The following is an 18,215-nucleotide window of genomic DNA, read 5'->3' on the forward strand; positions in this document are numbered from 1 at the left end:
AAATACTCATTTCATGCAATAAAATGCAATTTAATTATTTAAAGATCAAACAATGTGATTTTCTGTTTTTTATTTTTAGATTCTGTCTCTCACATTTCAAGGGTACCTACAATAAAAATTACAGACCTCTCTATTCTATGTAGGTGGAAAAACTTGCAAAATAGCCAGTGTATCAAATACCATATTTTTCGGACTATAAGATGCACTGGATGAGACACAGGTGGAAAATAGAAAAATAAAGATTTTTATAAGATGGTGGTCCATCTTATAGTCTGAATTTAAAGTATCTTACCTGGGCAGCAGAGGAGCAGGGTCACAAGAGGCATGGTCCCTTTCTCAAGAAGCCGGCGGCAGCAGAAGTGGGACAATTTCTGCGGAGGGAGTATCCCAGTGGTGCGCTGCTGATGGCCCGGTGTTGGTGGTAAGGCAGAGCAGAATGCGTTGCGTGGAACAAATTCCCTTCCTCAGGAATCCGGCAGTGGCAGAAGTGTGGCAATGATGCTGGCCCAGTGTTGGTGGTGAGCAGAGTGGAGTGCATTATTGCTTTCTCGGCAGTCTACGGCTGTGGGGAAATGGGAGCCAGAGGTAGCGCTTGCGCCGATGGAGATCTCGGAGGCGGGCCACGCCTTCAGAAAATGGCCTCTGGAAAAACATGATGCACTCCGCTCTGCTCATCGCCGACACCAGTCCCGCGGCATCGCCATAATTCTGCCACCACCAGCTTCCTGAGGAAGGGACCCTGCTCAATGTACGCTGCAACTCCCGGTAAGCATGCATTTGGACTATAAGACCCCCCCCATTTTCCTCCCAAATTTGGGGGAAAAAAATGCATCTTATAGTCCGAAAAATACGACACTTATTTTCCCCACTGTACCACATGTGTAAGAGAGGGACAGGAGCAAGTGTGAAAAGAAGTTTATGAGGGATAGTTGTGATTTTTTCAGCAATGAATCTTTATTTTCTTATTTTTTTTGAGCTACAGACAAGTTCAGAAATGGAGAAATTTTCTTAGCTAGTCTTGAAAAGGGAAATCAAGAAACCTCCACTATGCTCCTTAATTAATGAAAAGTTCCACCATGACTGAAAACTGGAGGACCTTGCAGCATGTAAACATCAGAGTGTTTTTTTTTCATGAAACATTATGTGACATTTCTACTGTGAGTGTTGTATTCATGTGATGTTGAATAAAGCATTGTTTTAACACAAAAAGGCGTATTTTTACATTTTTGCTTCAGTCACTGTTTGGCAACAAGTTTTTATCCCTTTAACAAAATTTATAGATAGTATTTGCTCTTTCAGTATTTGTATTTCCCAGAGGAGCATGCATGGCGTACAAGTCTCCTCACTCTGACATACCTGGCCTGACTTATCTCTCTCCACAAGGAGACCTTAGACCGCTGTCTTAAGCCTTTCACCCAGCCAAATCATATCTCATACTTTGCACTACCCCAAACACTGTGTCTGCAAATTGAGATTCTGGTTTGGCATTTATCCTAAGTCACGTGGCAAGACTCGTTATTGCTTTTAGGATTGCTACTTCCAATAGGTGGCACTAAAGTTCTAGTCTTCTTACTCTCTGAAGAGGCAATTTGTGAATATAGCACACAGACATCTATTACTGATTGTTTTTAGAGCATGGTCTCCACAATTTATCCCACCTTTACAAAAACTCCATTTTGCCGTATTGAATCCCTGATATCCTACCCAGTCCCAGTACTTTGTTTTAATTCCCTCTGCAGTAATAGTATTATCAAAAATAAAATACAATGCAGTCATGTCCCATTTTGTGACCTCCTGACAGTAGAGGAGGCCCCCAACAGTATTAATGCTTACTGCCCCTTTTGTGGCCACCATACAATTGTTAAATTTCCCCCTTTTTATGCCCCAATAGATGCTTCTCTTTGTGCCCAAATACATGAGAAATCCCCCTCCACCATAGCACGCTTAGAATAATAGAGTTCACATTTTCTGTTTGTAGCATCGGCGTCTCTGCCCCGTACTAGGCAGAGACGCCGTCCCTGCCCCGTACTACTCACCTCCCCGCTCCTGGCGCGGCATCCTCCAGCGCTTCTCTCCCCGCTGCTTCCGGCGTGCGCTCCTTCCCCGGCAGTGTGCTTATGGCGCGCGTGCTCCCCCTCTCTTAAAGGGACCGCGCGCGCCGTCCTAAGGAGTCCCCGGCCAATTGCCGGAGGACCTCCCATATATAAGGCACCTCCTCCAAAATGGAGGTGCCCGAGCAATGTTGCTGCAAAGCCTTCACTCTGCTTCAGCCCTCAGGTCCCGTTACCAGTTACCTGCCAGTCACCTGCCAGATTCCTGCTTGTTACCTGCCAGTCACCTGCCAGATTCCAGCTTGTTACCTGCCAGTCACCTGCCAGATTCCTGCTTGATACCTGCCTGATATCCGCTTACCTGCTTGCAAGCCTGCGGTCCGACGGTCTGCCTTCCGACACCTGTCAGTCTGTCTATGGACCAGCCTGCCCGCTCTCCTGAGAGCGCTCACCTACTACCTGTCTGCTAGCCTACCTGGAGGCTCCGCCGTCACGTGCTGTGACCACCTGCCTGTCCAGAGACTCTTGCCCGCTCACCTGGGAGCGCTCACCTGCTACCTGCCTGCTATCCTACCTGGAGGCTCCGCCGTCACGTGCTGTGACCACCTGCCTGTCCAGAGACTCTTGCCCGCTCACCTGGGAGCGCTCACCTGCTACCTGCCTGCTAGCCTACCTGGAGGCTCCGCCGTCACGTGCTGTGACCACCTGCCTGTCCAGAGACTCTTGCCCGCTCACCTGGGAGCGTCCACCTGCTACCTGCCTGCTAGCCTACCTGGAGGCTCTGCCATCACTTGCCGTGACCACCCGCATGTCAAGAGACTGTCCCCGTCACTTGCCGTGACCTCCTGCCCTTCTACCCAGAGACTGTCCCCGTCACTATCCGTGACTACCTGCCCGCCTTCCCTGGGAGTCACCCGCTTCCTTACAAGGACTGCCCCCTTGTATAGTTGCTCAGAGGTTCCACCTCCCAGACCCGTTACAGTTTGCTCAGGCCATGGAACCCGGTGGTCCCCAGATCTCCGATCTGCACCAGGAAGTCTTACGTCAGAAAACTCAGCAGGAGGTGGTACTGTCCTATCTACGGTCTGTTAACTCTCGTCTAGGCGCATTGTGTGACTCGTCTTTGTCTACCCCTGGTCCAGCTGTGCCCATTCCTGCGGTACCGCAATCCAGTCCCTTCATGGTACCCGACTATGGACCTCGGCTTCTGGCACCTCCACGCTTTGCCGGCGAACCTACTTTAGCTCGGGGTTTCATAAACCAGTGCACCCTGCACTTTGAGCTATTGGCATACCAGTTCATCTCCGACCAGGCCAAGGTGGCCTTCATCATGTCCCATCTCACTGGGGAGGCACTGGCATGGCTAAATCCCCTGTGGTAGAGAGGGGATCCCCTCGTGTCTGACCTGCCATCTTTCCTCGCTGCTTTCCGGAAAGTCTTCGATGAACCTGGATGGAAAACCTCTTCTGCCTCCTCTCTGCTACGTCTCCGCCAAGGGAGTCTCACCATGGGCCAATATGCCATACGGTTCCGCACCCTCGCTTCTGAGCTTGCCTGGGAAAATGAGGCTCTGGTGTCCGTCTTCTGGGAGGGTCTTTCCGGTCGGATTAAGGACGAGTTAGCTGGTCGGGACATTCCTACCACTCTGGATGACCTGGTGTCACTAGCTACCCGGATTGGCATCCGGTTCCAAGAACGTGCCAAAGAGACTGCCTGGGAGAAAGACTTTTCTTGCTCTGCTCCTACTTCCCTGAGACCTGCCTCTCAACCAGTCATTCCGCGGGCGCTCTCGCCTGAACCTATGCAGATCGACCAGACCAAGATGGTCAGATCTCGCCAAGAATCTCGCCAAGCCGAGGGAAGCTGTTTCTATTGTGGCAGTATGGAGCACTTCATCCGTTCCTGCCCGGAAAAGCCGGGAAACGCCAGTATCTAGGACCACTCGGAGAGGTCATCCTAGACAAAAGTAAGCCCTCTCCGTCTCTGACTTTACCGGTCTCTATTGCTTGGGGAGAAAACCGTCACTTTGAACTCGCCCACCTGGATTCTGGAGCTGCTGGAAACCTCATCTCCCAGTCTCTGGTAGAGAGATACCGTATTCCCACCAAGTCCCTGGCTGAACCATTGTCAGTCGCCTCCGTGGATGGAAGACTTCTCTCGGAGACCATCCTGCTCGTCACTGAATCCATAACCCTGCAGGTGGGAATGCTGCAGTCTGAGGAAATCTCATTCCATGTGCTGTCCGAACTTTCTCACTCTCTGTTGCTAGGTCTACCTTGGCTCCAGACACACGAACCCGTATTGAACTGGCGATCCGGTGAAGTACTCCGATGGGATCCAGACTGCCATAGGACCTGCCTGGTTCCGGTCCACCCAGCTCGCCCTCCGCCTACTCCAGCTAATTTACCAGGTCTTCCAGCTCCTTACTGGCCCTATGCGGACGTCTTCGGTAAGAAGGAAGCAGAGACGTCGCCACCCCATAGGCCATATGACTGCCCGATCGACCTGGTACCTGGCACCACTCCTCCCCGTGGGCGTATCTACCCGTTGTCTGCAGCCGAGACCCGGTCCATGTCTGAGTACATTGAAGAGAATCTGGCTAGGGGATTTATCCGAAAATCTACCTCCCCCGGCTGGAGCCGGATTCTTCTTTGTCAAAAAGAAAGACGGCTCGCTACGTCCCTGTATTGACTACAGAGGACTCAATCTCATCACAGTAAAAAACAAATACCCCCTGCTGCTCATCTCTGAATTGTTTGACCGTCTCCCACCCGGTAAGACGTTTGTAGCTGTACCAGATCGGGAGAGGGTTCTTCGCTGGGGACTTCGTTGCGGCCTGCTCATCCTGTGCCAGTAACAAAGTTCCCAGACATCTTCCAGCCGGCCATCTCCTGCCCCTTCCCGTACCTGCTGCTCCTTGGCAGCACATTGCTATGGACTTTATCACCGATCTTCCTATTTCTGCCGGTTGTACAGTCATTTGGGTTGTCGCTGACCGCTTTTCTAAGATGGCCCACTTCATTCCCCTGCCTGGTCACCCATCTGCACCCGAGCTGGCTAAAGACTTTATCCGCCACATCTTCCGTCTCCATGGCCTGCCCCTCCACATCGTGTCGGATCGTGGGGTTCAGTTCACCTCACGCTTCTGGAGAGCCACATGTAAGCTGCTTGACATCACCCTGGACTTCTCCTCCGCTTACCACCCACAGTCCAATGGTCAAGTGGAGTGGATCAATCAGATCCTGACCAGTTACCTCCGGCACTTCGTTAATGCACACCATTCGGACTGGGTGGATCTCCTACCATGGGCCGGGCCGAGTTCTCTTACAATAACCATGAGAGCGAATCCTCTTCCAAATCCCCGTTCTTTATAGTTGGTGGCCAACATCCCCGGATTCCACTTCCTGTCTCCGTTTCTGTGGACAACCCTGCTGCGGAGTCTCTTGTCAGCGAATTTTCTACTTTTTGGGAGAGTACCAGGTCCGCTCTTCTTCTGTCCTCTGAGCGGATGAAGAGATATGCTGATAAGAGACGTCTGGATCCGCCTCAATTCCGTCCGGGAGACAAGGTTTGGCTCTCGTCCAAACATGTGCGGCTCAAAGTACCCTCCTTCAAGTTGGGCCCTCGATTCATCGGTCCCTTCGAAGTCCTCAGGCAAATTAACCCTGTGGCCTACAAATTAAAACTCCCGGCCACCCTACGGATTCCCAACTCCTTCCACGTATCTCTCCTCAAACCCGTTGTCTTTAACTCTTTTTCCAATAATCCAGGTGCCCCTCCTGCTCCGGTTTCCGCTGATGACGTCTTTGCAGTAGAGAGTATTCTGGCCTCCAAGAGGGTAAAAGGAAAAACCTTTTTTCTGGTAGATTGGAAGGGGTTTGGTCCTGAGGAGAGAACTTGGGAACTCAGGGAGAACATCAACGCCCCGCTTCTCCTTGAAAAATTTCTTTCTGGCCAAAAAAAGGGGGGGCCTAAAGGGGGGGGTACTGTAGCATCGGCGTCTCTGCCCCGTACTAGGCAGAGACGCCATTCCTCTCACCTCCCCGCTCCTGGCGCGGCATCCTCCAGCGCTTCTCTCCCCGCTGCTTCCGGCGCGCGCTCCTTCCCTGGCAGTGTGTTTAGGGCGCGCGCGCGCTCCCCCTCTCTTAAAGGGACTGTGCGCGCCGTCCTAAGGAGTCCCCGGCCAATTGCCGGAGGACCTCCTATATATAAGGCACCTCCTCCAAAATGGAGGTGCCCGAGCAATGTTGTTGCAAAGCTTTCACTCTGCTTCAGCCCTCAGGTCCCGTTACCAGTTACCTGACAGTCACCTGCCAGATTTCTGCTTGTTACCTGCCAGTCACCTGCCAGATTCCTGCTTGTTCCCTGCCAGTCACCTGCCAGATTCCTGCTTGATACCTGCCTGATATCCGCTTACCTGCTTGCAAGCCTGCGGTCCGACGGTCTGCCTTCCGACACCTGTCAGTCTGTCTATGGACCAGCCTGCCCGCTCACCTGGGAGCGCTCACCTACTACCTGTCTGCTAGCCTACCTGGAGGCTCCGCCGTCACGTGCTGTGACCACCTGCCTGTCCAGAGACTCTTGCCCGCTCACCTGGGAGCGCTCACCTGCTACCTGCCTGCTATCCTACCTGGAGTCTCCGCCGTCAAGTGCTGTGACCACCTGCCTGTCCAGAGACTCTTGCCCGCTCACCTGGGAGCGCTCACCTGCTACCTGCCTGCTAGCCTACCTGGAGGCTCCGCCGTCACGTGCTGTGACCACCTGCCTGTCCAGAGACTCTTGCCCGTTCACCTGGGAGCGTCCACCTGCTACCTGCCTGCTAGCCTACCTGGAGGCTCTGCCGTCACTTGCTGTGACCATCCGCCTGTCAAGAGACTGTCCCCGTCACTTGCCGTGACCTCCTGCCCTTCTACCCAGAGACTGTCCCCGTCACTAGCCGTGACTACCTGCCCGCCTTCCCTGGGAGCCACCTGCTTCCTTACAAGGACTGCCCCCTTGTATAGTTGCTCAGAGGTTCCACCTCCCAGACCCGTTACACTGTTCTTATATAGTAATAGCCTCCACCTTTTATGTACTAAATTGTGACCACATACACTAATAATGGTCTTTATTGTAGCTCCATACACTAATGCCCCCATTGTGGTCCCATTTATTAATAATGTGCCCCATTGTGGCCCCATAAACTAATAATAGCTTCCATCGAGGACTCTATCCAGTAGTAATATGTCTTCAGTGGTCCTCTTCACATAGCTACAAAAAAAAAACTACCATGCCTCTCATCTGTCCCATGGTGAACTGCTCTGCATTCCTCTTCCATTTCCTGGCACAGATAGTGCAATGTAGTGACATCACTGTGCCTCCTTGCCTTCGTATAGACATTTTGGGGAAAGAAGTCAGTTACTTTCTGCTCTGCCATACTATCATCTAGACGAGATGCTGACTTTCACTGTGATGGAATGCCGACTTCCACCATTGCTGCTGGCCTCTGTATATGCACCTTGGGGCAGGGAGTCAGTGGCTCTCTGCTGCGCAATAGTTTTCAACTACATCTAAAGACACACATCCAATTGAAAATAGTGATGGCCACAATAGTGGGCACACCTCCGCTCCAGGTCTTGATTGCACCCCTCATGACCACAATTATTACACCCTTCTTAATGGTATAACACATCTGAACTTAGTGAAGTCAGAATTATTTCCATTAAAGGTAAATTACAGTGTTGTGCGAGCATGCTTGCCACTATTCGTTACTCGCCCGAGCATCACAGTGCTCAAAATGTTCGTTACTCGCGAGTATTTTTTTAATGTTCTGGCAGGAGCTTGAGTCCCCTCCCACATGTTTGGTGCATATTAGGCAGCCAATTACCATGCAGGGATTGCATGACAGTCACTGTAATGTCGTAGCCACTAGCCATGTTGATTGGGGCATTACAGTGATTGGTTGGCCACATAGCGTCATCGTATCTATATAAGACCCGGGACCCTATGCTCGTCACAGTCTACCTGTCAAACAGGCAGAGTAGGGAGAGCTGAGCAAGGGAGAGAATTGGCGGTAATTGGCGGTTATTTTAAACAGAGATTCCACACCACAATTATTAATCTACTCTAACAGTCCCTGTAAGGGCACATTCTGAAGAATATTAATCCTGCTGATAGCACTAGTTAGGCAGAGTTTGTGGAGACCTAGTACAGAATAGGGTCCATTGCACGTTATTTCTGCTGCTGGAACTCTTATCAATAGCCCTAGATATCAGGGCTAATAATATTCTTTTTGCTCTTATTCCTGCTAATTTTCGTGAAAAGCAATATAATACACCATTTTTACTGCTCCATATGCTTGTTAACAGCATACAGCCAGATTTGGTTGATTTGAATAGCATTGCTGTATTGTGCAAGCAGAGAAACTTGTCCATCATCTCAGGTGGTCAAATATTACTGTAGTATTAATCCTGATTTTTTTTGGAAGCTGCAAAATATTATACTCGATTTAAAGTGTGCCAATTGTGCATTCAAAATATATCCACACTTGGTCACTGACCAATAGCATCGCTATATCGGCACTGCCCAAAAGAATTGTTCATCAGACGTGATCAAAGACAGCGGAATTAAATCTGACATTATTTTGCAAGCTGCAAAATGTTATACTCCATTTAAAGTCTGCTACTTGTGTGTCCAAAATATGTCCACACTTATTTGCTGACCAATATCATCGCTATACCGCCACTGCCCAAAATAATTGGTCATCAGACGTGATCAAATACTGCGGTATTAATCCTGACATTTTTTTTAAGCTGCAAAATATTAAACTCCATTTAAAGTCTGCTACTTATGTGTCCAAAATACGAGTATATCCACACTTGTTCGAGAATTGGTCATCAGACGTGATCAAATACTGCAAGCTGCAAAATATTATACTCCATTTAAAGTCTGCTACTTGTTTGTCCAAAATATATCCACACTTTTTTGCTGACCAATAGCATCGCTATATCGGCACTGCACAAAAGAATTGGTCATGAGACGTGATCAAATACTGCGGAATTAATCCTGACATTATTTTGCAAGCTGCAAAATATTATACTCCATTTAAAGTCTGCTACTTGTGTGTCCAAAATATGTCCACACTTGTTTGCTGACCAATATCATCGCTATACCGCCACTGCCCAAAATAATTGGTCATCAGACGTGATCAAATACTGTGGTATTAATTCTGACATTTTTTTTAAGCTGCAAAATATTAAACTCCATTTAAAGTCTGCTAGTTGTGTGTCCAAAATATATCCACACTTGTTCGAGAATTGGTCATCAGACGTGATCAAATACTGCAAGCTGCAAAATATTATACTCCATTTAAAGTCTGCTACTTGTGTGTCCAAAATATATCCACACTTTTTTGCTGACCAATAGCATCGCTATATCGGCACTGCACAAAAGAATTGGTCATCAGACGTGATCAAATACTGCGGTATTAATCATGACATTATTTTGCAAGCTGCAAAATATTATACTCCATTTAAAGTCTGCTACTTGTGTGTCCAAAATATGTCCACACTTGTTCGCTGACCAATAGCATCAGTATACCAGCGCTGCCAAAAAGAATTGGTCATCAGACGTGATCAAATATTACTGCGGTAATAACCGGGACATTTTTTTGCAAGCTTCAAAATATTTAACTCCATTTAAAATAAGCAAGGCGTGTGGTATGGGACGGTTAAGTGGACGTGATACTGATGGTGTAGGCAGAGGCCAAGGCCGTGAGAAAGATGAAACTGTGCCTGCTGAGGGAACACAACAAGCACCCACGTCATGTTAACCTAGCTTCCTGTTCCTATTTCTAGGGAGCCGTGAAACACCACTCTTGATGCCACAGCAGTGAAAAAAAGGTTGTTGCTTGGATAGCAGATAATGTTTCTGTGGTACCCTGCTGTTCACAAGTACCACAGGACCCAAAAGGTTGCATGGACGGACTTCTCCACAAGAGGCCCTCATTACAAACAAACACCTCCACCCTTCCACCTCATACCACCAGAGGGAGCCCCGTTAGGGATATATATATGGAGGGTGGATCCAGGCAGTTCAGTCAGAGTCAGTCTGTGAGAAAGTGTGCTGCCACTGAGAGCAGTGAAGACACAGCACGTCTGCTGCTGAATTGAGGGCGCCGAGCGTGGCCGGAGGCAAAGAGGAGAGGAGAGAGGAGTTGAGGGGGCAGAGGAGCATCATAGGCTCACCCCAAGACACAAACTGGACACCGGGTCCGCGCCTACAGGGTCCTTTATACCCAGTAGGGATCACCAGCATACCAGGAGGACTGCAAGTCCCTGGTCGACCTGAAGCTAAACCCCTGACAGGACTAGGAACCACGAAGGCCCCTGCATCCAGGGATAGTGGTTGCCAGAGAAAGGTCCTACTACCAAGCAACAGGTGAAGGAACAGCACGACACAGAAGCTAGGCTCAGTTGCAGGCTGGCCAGGAGCTTAGAGAGAGGGAAACACGGACCAGGAGGCCTTATACCCGCTCACTGCGGAGAAGTCCTGAAGTGCACCCTTCTTACCGAGTACCCTGGACCGTACCTGACATCCGCACCAGTAAAGGTACTAAAGTGAATCCCCTGTCTCTGTCAGTTACTCCTGCTGCACCATCTCTCCTGTACTACAAGCCCCAGCATCACCACCATCTGCACCTACACTGCCCCGGGGGCCCGCTCCGCCTGTGGGGAGCAGAAACATCTCAGCAACCATCCCATCACCCCCGGAGGTCTGCAGCAGCGCCGGTAACCATTACCGAAACCATAGGTGGCGTCACGAGACAAACTGTACACTAAAACCCCTTTTAAAAGAGAGACCCAGAGTACGGGCCCGGGAGCCGACTGCCGTGACCTCCTAAACAAGGTAAAAGGCCCGGGTACAGAGTCCCCTATATTTCCAGCGTAATGACTTGCATAAAAGGCAAAATAAATAACCAAAACCAAAAATACTCCTCCACACCTTGGGCTATGTTCACACGTAGCGTTTTTGATGAGTTTTTGCACTTTTGCATTGCTTTCAACCAAGACAAATGCATTCACTGGGAAATGTCATTTTAACATTTTACAACCTTATATGGCCATGTGGTGTGTGACACATCATCAGACACATTCATACAGTGCTGAAAAGACATGAGAACAGCATGGGGAAGACCCCTGGAAGCATCTCTGACTCCCAGGTGACTGCCTAAAAGTGTGCCTATCATAAGTGATCCTTGGTGCATGCGAAGATGCATCCCACCATGCACCTGTCGTTGCAGACTTGCAACAATCACCGTCCACATCCTTGTCCCAGTGCAGCGTTCAGTTGTCCCTACCCCAGCCCTTGGAATGCAAGCGTAAATATGCAGCCACCCACCCACAGGCCACAATGCTAAAATGAAACATTTCTCGACAGCTTCAATGGAAATGTTGCCTTTTAGGCTCGTGGATATAGAAGCTTTCCGAAACCTCATGGTGGCAGCTGTCCCTTGGTACTCTGTCCCAAGCCACCACTATTTCTCCCGGTGTGCCGTCCCTGCCTTACACAAGCACTTGTCCCAGAACATTACCCATGCCCTCACCAATGCAGTTACTGGGAAGGTCCACCTAACCACGAGCACCTGGACAAGTGCTTGTGGCCAGGGACAGTACATTTCACTGATGGCACACTGGGTTAACTTTTTGGAAGCTGGAACCCAGTTGGACCCAGGGACGGAACACATCCGAAGCCGAGTATTGCGGACCCTGGCTCAATCAGGGTTGCCCCCACATTGTACAACTCCTGCACTTCATCCTCATGTTCCACTTCAGCCTTCATCTCCAAACTGACCACATCAGTCGCAAGCTGGACGCACTGCAGCACTGCCTCAGCCAAGTGGCAACAAGCTCTGCTGAAGCTAATATGCTTAGGCGACAAACTGCTGCAGAGTTGTTTAAAGCTGTAACAAAGCAGGCAGGTCTGTGTCTCTCACCGCTGAACCTACAGCGAGGCATGGTTGTGTGTGACAATGGTCAGAACCTGGTGGTGGCTCTGATGCTTGGCAACCTTGCACATGTACCATGCCTGGCGCATGTGCTCAACTTAGTGGTTCAGCGGCTTCTCAAAACCTACCTGTATCTGCCTGAGCTGCTGGAGAAACTACACCACATGTGTGCCCATTTCTGAAAGTCAGCTACAGCTTCCGCCGCCCTGCAGTAGCATTTGCAGCTTTCAGCTCACCGACTGGTGTATGATGTCACCATGCATTGGAACTCAACGTAGCATATGTTGGGAAGGATTTGTGAGCAGCAGGGGGCAGTTGTTGAGTAAAATTCTTCAACACACCCATCAATATTCAGGTCAGCCTCCACAAATAAGAGCTGATGAGTGGGCATGGATGTCTGACCAAGACTGTGAGCGGCGATGACGCCATAATTAGCATCACCATCTCGCTTCTCTGTCTACTGAAATGCTCGCTGCTCACAATTAAAGAGAAGGAATTGTAGGCGGGGCATGATGAGATGGAGGTAGGAACTTTACAGGGTGATGCTACACAGCCCAGCCTCATGTCATCTCAATGCGTATTGGGGGATAATGAGGAGAAGGAACAGGAGGAGGAGGAGCAATAGGAGCTGGTTTCCAGCACTACAGATGGTGCTACGCACACCACATTCATACCGTCTGTTCGGCATGAATGGCCTGAAGAGGGGGAGGACGAGGAGGAGGATCAGGAGGAGAACATGGACAGTGATGTCTTGGATGTTGGCAGTCTGGCACACATGGCTGAATTTATGTTCCACTGCCTTTCCTGTGACTCTCGCATTGTACGCATTTTGGGCAACCGTAATCACTGGTTGGTCACACTTCTAGATCCACGCTACAAGGAGAACTTTCTATCTATCCTTCCTGTGGTGGACAGGTCTAATAAAATGTTGCAGTACCAGGAGACCCTTGTTGAAGAATTATTAAAAAATTCTCAGCTGACAATGCTGGCGGCAGCGGTCACAGTTCCTTGGACAGCCAAGGAGTACAGAGAAGGGAGACACAAACCAGATGCATCAGAGGCAGGGGAACTCTGTCAAAGGTCTGGGACAGTTTTCTCAGACCTTCCCAGCGCCCAGGCCCTGATGTACAGGGTACTCTGACAAGGAGGGAAACATTTTGGAAGATGCTGAAGGAGTACCTTGTGGACCATACCAGTGTCCTCCGTGATTCCTCTATGTCTTAAAACTATTGGGTATCCAAGCTAGACACATTGTCACTAGTGATGAGCGAGCATGCTCGCTACTGCTCGGTGCTCGCCCGAGCATCTCACTGCTTGAGATGCTCGGCGCTCGCCTAGTATTTCCGGGGTTGCTCGGCGGGTGCTCAGGTTCCCTCCCTGCATGTTTGCCGCTCTTTACAGAGCCAATGAACATGCAGGGATTGTCTGCCACTCACTGTAATGCCGCAGCCATATTGGTTGTGGCATTACAGTGATTGGCTGGCCACACAGTGTCATCAGGTCTATATCAGACCTGGCGCCGCCAAGCTCATCACAGTCACTCCAGAATCAGACAGTGTAGGGAGAAGTGCTGCTGAGCTAGAGAGAGATTTGCTTGTTTCTAGTTAGTGTAGGTGTACCAAACTATATTAGAGACACATATCTATCCCAACAAACACGATGAGATGGAGCAAGGAACCACACAGGGGGATTACACACAGCCCAGCCTCATCTCATCCCAACGTGGTTTGGGTGACAATGAGGAAGAGGAGGAGGAAGAACAGGAGCTAGTTTCATACGCTATAGACAGTACTACCTGCACAACTGTCATTACATCTGTTCAGCATGGATGGCCTGAGGATAGAGAGGAGGAGGAGAGCATGGTCATCTGTCCTCTTGGTGAGGACACGAAAGTCTTGCCTGTTAGCAGTCTGGCACGCATGGCTGAGTTTATGTTACGCTGCCTTTCCCATGACCCTCGCGTTCTCAAAATTTTGGGTGACAGTCATTACTGGTTGGTGACACTTCTAGACCCATGCTACAAGGAAAACTTTATATCTCTTATTCCTGAGGCGGACAGGTCTACAAAAATGGGGCAGTACCAGAAAGCCCTGGTTGCGGAACAATTCAAAAAATTCCCATCTGAAAACGCTGGTGGCAGAGGTCACAGATCGTTGGATAACCAAGGACTACAGACGAGAGAGACACAACTCCAATCCAGCAGAGGCAGGGGAACACTGTCAAAGTTTTGGGAGAATTTTCTCAGCCCCTCACAGTGCACAGGCCCTGAGGCGCGGGGTACTCTCACAAGGAGTGCAAAGTTTGGGAAGATGCTGAGGGAGTACCTTGCCGGCCGTACCAACATCCTCCGTGATTCCTCTGTGCCTTATAATTATTGGGTATCCAAGCTGGATTTGTGGAATGAACTGGCTCTCTATGCCTTGGAGGTCCTGCCCTGCCCTGCTGCTAGCGTTTTATCAGAGCGGGTTTTTAGTGCCGCTGGAGGAATTATAACTGATGAGCGCATCCGCCTGTCAACTGAAAATGCTGACAGGCTGACTCTTATAAAAATGAACAAGGGCTAGATTGATCCAGACTTCTCAACACCACCGAATGATAGCAGCGTAACATAAACTCAAATCCAGTGTCTTTTTTGGGAGGTGTATTCCCATGCACCTTTTCACACCCACACATGGGTATATGCTTCCTGATTTTGGCTATTTGCTCTTGTTCTTCTCCTCATCCTCATCCTCCACCATCATATCACCAGGGTCACTGTGGTACGTGATGCAACACCCACATCATTTTTTTAAAGGGTGTTTATGATGCCCTTAAAAAATGTTTTTGTGCAGTATGTTCATGTATACCCCCCAGGGGTAAATGTTTGTCAGCCCATACACTTAGTGCATGGGAATTACAAGTATAGGAGACCCGCTCCTTTCTAATGGGAACATTTTTTTATGAGGCCCTCTACGTCTCTTCCAACGGGCATTGGAATGCCTCACAATTTTTGGCAGCCCTTGCATTCACTGCATAGGCCAACAATATGGGAGACCCACTTCCTAATAATGGAAACATTTTTTCATGAGGCCCTCTACGCCTCTTGCTAGGGGCATTGGAGACACTCCAAATTTTTGGCAGCCATTGCTTCACTGCATAGGCAAATGGTATGGGAGACCCTCTCCTTTTTAATGGGAATTTGTCGTTACTTCGGCCCTGCTCTATGTGTCTTTAAATTATCACTGCATACCCTATAACTGTATAGCAGATCCTTTCCTTTCTAATGGGAACATGTCGTACTCGTTACTGTGGCCCTGCTCTATGTGTCTTTAAATTCTTAGAGGGGTTTTTCCTAAATTTTGTCAGCCATTGGAATCACTGCATACTCTATAACTATATAGCAGACCCTCTCCTTTCTAATGGGAACATGTCGTACTCGTTACTGTGGCCCTGCTCTGTGTGTCTTTAAATTGTTAGTGGGGTTTTTCCTAAATTTTGTTAGCCGTTGGACTCACTCCATGCCCTATATCTGCATAAGACACCCGCTCCTTTGTAATGGAAACATGTCATTAATGTGGCATTGCTCTATGTGTCTTTAAATTGTTAGTGGGGTTTTTCCCAAATTTTGGTAGCCCTTGCAGTCACAGCATTGGCATTAACACTATAGGAGACCTGCTCCTTTATAATGGGAACATTTTTTTACTGAGACCCTCCTCTTTGTCTCTTCAAAGGGGTATTGGGTTGCGTCCGAATTTTTGGCACCCCTTGCAGTTACTGCATACGCAATAACAGTATAGGAGACACACTCGTTAATAATGGGAACAACAAATCATAGCTGGCTGATGGCTCTCTAACAGTAGCGAGGGCCAACTGCTGGTCTTTTAAGATTAGTAAGGGCCGCATGATGGCCCTATAAAAATAGGCTTTGTAACTTTCAGAGTCCCCACATCATAAATGAAACAGGATGTGTCTGATGATGTGTCACACACCATGTGTCACCAACGTAAAAAAAACAAACTATAGGAGCTTTCTTTAGTATAAAAAACAGAGTCGACAACTTAACCTCAATGTAAGCACATTGTTCAGCTCCTGCACCTCCTCCTCCATCTCTGAAATTACCACATCAGTCACAAGCTGAAAACACTGCAGCACTGCCTTGGCCAAGCGACAACAGGCTGTGCTGAAGATAACATGCTTAATGCTTAGATGACAAACCGCCCAGCGCTGCAGAGTTGTTGAAAGCTGTAACTCAGCAGCGTGATCTGTGGCTCTCACCATTTAACATACAGCCAGTCATGTGTGACAATGGGCGGAACCTGCTGATGGAGAAATGACAGCCAGAGTAGATACGGTTTCCCTCTATGCCAGTCCTTTCACTGAGCTAAAGAATATGGCTGTGGTGAAATACAAATCCCACTGAGAAGCTGTTTTAGATTGAAAAACATTGAGTGGCTAACATGTAACCTAAGAGTAAAAAAAAAACTTTTAATCATAAAAATCTCTTTAAAAAGTGGACAAACATACACATTAATGTGAAACCACACCAAAGGTACTGGACTCTATTGGTCAAATTCCATGGAGCCTTAATTGGCAAAAAAAAGGGGATATCTCACACAGCTAGTATACCATTTATCATAATCAAGCAATCACCTCCTTTTGTGATTGTGATTACTTGTAATGTTTTGGGACTGTGCTTGTGGAAGGCGGAGACGATACCGGAACAAATAGTGGCGGCATGAGGTTGTGAAAAGCTTCCGCCTTCACGAGCCTAAAAGGCCACATTTCAAGTGCAAGCAACTGTCAAAAATTTGGCAGTATAGTATTGCAGCCTGTCAGTGGGTGGGTGGCTGGCTGCATACTTGCGCTTGCATTCCAAGGAATGGGGTAGGGACAACTGAACGCTGAACTTGGTCAAGGTGATGGACGGTGATTGTTGCAAGTCTGCAACGACAGGTGCATGGTGGGATGCATCTTCGCATGCACCAAGGATCACTTATGATAGGCACACTTTTAGGCAGTCACCTGGGAGTCAGAGATGCTTCCAGGGGTCTTCCCCATGCTGTTCTCATGTCTTTTCAGCACTGTATGAATGTGTCTGATGATGTGTCACACACCACATGGCCATATAAGGTTGTAAAATGTTAAAATGACATTTCCCAGTGAATGCATTTGTCTTGGTTGAAAGCAATGCAAAAGTGCAAAAACTCATCAAAAACGCTACGTGTGAACATAGCCCAAGGTGTGGAGGAGTATTTTTGGTTTTGGTTATTTATTTTGCCTTTTATACAAGTCATTACGCTGGAAGGGATGTTCCTTAAAATATTTCCCAGGAAAATCCATTTTGGTTTAGTTTTTGTATGTGTTATTGTGAGTCCGTAAAAGTGGCGTAATACCTCTGACAACGTTGTTGACAGCAGTGACCTGGGAGTCAGAAATGCTTCCAGGGGTCTTCCCCATGCTGTTTCTATGTCATTTGAGCACTGTGCCCATCGATTTGGGCAATTTTTAGACCCTCTGCAGACCGCCGGGGGGAGCCGCCTGAAAAATGCTCGAGTTACCCATAGACTTATATTGGGCTTGTTGCTCGGGTCGAGCACCCGAGCATTCCAATTTGCTCGACCCGAGCATTGAGCACCCGAGCATTTTAGTGTTCGCCCATCACTAGTTTTCACAAGTGTGTCAGATGTGACAGACAATCGCCCTGCAATTGGTTGCAGAAGATCTCTTCATTTGGCATTACAGACACTTTCTTAGCTGTTTCAGTCTAGGACCCAGCGGCTACCTTCTTCCTGCTAATTGACACCTTGGCTTGGGTGTTTAAATAGTTTCACTTTGCAGCAGGAAGGTGCATGTGATACTCACATGTTTCCTTGTGAATGTTTGGAGCTTTCAGACTGTTATCTTCCTCTATGGTGCTAAGAGGGCGCTTGGAGTTATCTCTTTGAAGTTGGCTAAAGCTAAGCTTCTTTCCTCCGTGTTTGTCTTCCTTGTTGCTTTTAGCTGTTAGTGGGGATCGACTAGTGCTCATCCTCTCCTTCCCTATCCAGGGCCAAGCGCAAGGGAAATACAGGGTTTAGGTTCGCATGCGGCGATTGATGAGGAACCAATATAGGGACGTTAGTTATGAAAGGGTGATATCAGATCAGTCTAGGAGATCTCCACTTCCCCCTTTTCCTAGAGTCTCGGCTCCCTTTCCCCCT

Source organism: Phyllobates terribilis, unplaced genomic scaffold (genome assembly GCF_046119375.1).
Source record: "Phyllobates terribilis strain yellow unplaced genomic scaffold, ASM4611937v1 Scaffold_10__3_contigs__length_209671492, whole genome shotgun sequence".
NCBI classification, from domain to species: domain Eukaryota; kingdom Metazoa; phylum Chordata; class Amphibia; order Anura; family Dendrobatidae; genus Phyllobates; species Phyllobates terribilis.